Raw genomic sequence first — 1,653 nt, 5'->3', positions numbered from 1 at the left:
GATTGTAGGACCCAAAGGTGTCAAGGAAACCACAATACAACTCACAGAATCAACTAAGCTTGAATTATAGGGGCTCACAGAAACTAAACCAACAAGCAGAGAGTCTGCATAAGTAAACTTTGTCCCTCTTCATATAACTTACCATTGTATCTTCTCATGAGAGTTCAATCAGGGACATTTTCTGATTGTTTTGCTGGCTTTTGGGATCCTATCACTCCTACTGTGTTGCCTTGTTCAGCCTTAATAGTAAGGGAGGTGCCTAGTTTTACTGCAATTTGAAATGCCATGTTTGATTGAAATCCATAAAGACCTGCCCTTTTCTTAATAGAAGTGGAGAAGTAAATTCGCAGTGGGTAGATGGGAGGTTGTGCAGAGGGGTACTGGGAGGAGTGAAGGGTTGGGAAACTATGGTCAAGATACAAAGCAAATAAAATAAATAAATAAAATCATTAAAAGTATATAACTGCAAAAGCAGTTATTGTTCTCCTAAGAAGTAGAATCTGTGTTTACTCCTTTGTGAAACAGTATTGATTTGTAACTTCACAGACCAAAGATAAATAGCAAACATGGTAGCATACAATTTTGGGGGATGTAATGTGAGATCCAGGAAGCTTGTGCTTCGTATCATTAGGGAACATTTTATAGCTGTAACTCTGTTTTAGAAGCTCAAATCACCAAAAGGCTCCTGCTCGGAGAGCCATCACTAGGCACTTCATACTCCAGCCACCAGCCTTAGATGCTTTTTACCTTACTGTAACCTGAAAAAACAACCGACACATGATGACAGTTGTCCTAGACCCTCTGAAAGCTCAGATGCTACCTGGACACAAGCTAGTGACCTTGGTGATCTGTATAATTATAGAATCATCTGCTAAGCAGATTATCAAAGTATTAAATCACAAGGAAAAGCAAAAATGATTGCCTCTTTGGTTTCAATTTGTACCAATTTATAGTCAAAACAAAAGTCTAATATGAACAGAAGTTATACTGCTCCATCAAATGTATGAATGTCATGAAAACAAGTCAAGTTAAGACACATGAAAGGATATACCAGGCTGCAGGTTTGTGATGTAAGTGTAGCAAGGGAGGCAAACAAGACTGCACATAAGATCACATAGGAACAAAAGACATTTGCTCTTTAACAGTGGTCCACAAAGAAACAATGTATACAGAGTGAGAAACTTTTGAGCAATCAATCCTTAATCAACCCCCCATGATTTGAGAACTAAGCAGAAGAGGAGGCAAAAAGTTTCTAAATGCCTGAAGGAAGGACTAAGGAAACGATATCTTCTGGACACAACAGAACTGACACATATATGAACCACAGAGACTTTAGCAGCATGCTAGGATTTAAATAGGTCCAAGCCAGATGAAATCCCAGCACTAAGAGGAGGAAGTAAACATGAATTTCCATCTCTAACCTTGAACTTATGTATCTCCACTCAACATCTGCTTGCAAAGGAAAATTGGTTTTCTCCAATGGAGTCTTACGAGGTGTATTAGTCATACTTCAGGGTAAGCACCATGACCAGCAGTATATGACTAACCAACACAAAATGACCTCAATAGTATTTTTGTAGACTAATTGTCTAACATTTCTTTACACACACACACACACACACACACACACACACACACACACACACACACACA

The sequence above is a fragment of the Phodopus roborovskii genome, unplaced genomic scaffold (assembly GCF_943737965.1).
Source record: "Phodopus roborovskii unplaced genomic scaffold, PHOROB, whole genome shotgun sequence".
Taxonomy (NCBI): Eukaryota; Metazoa; Chordata; class Mammalia; order Rodentia; family Cricetidae; genus Phodopus; species Phodopus roborovskii.
The sequence above is the reverse complement of the archived record's forward strand: the minus strand, read 5'-3'. Positions refer to the sequence as shown.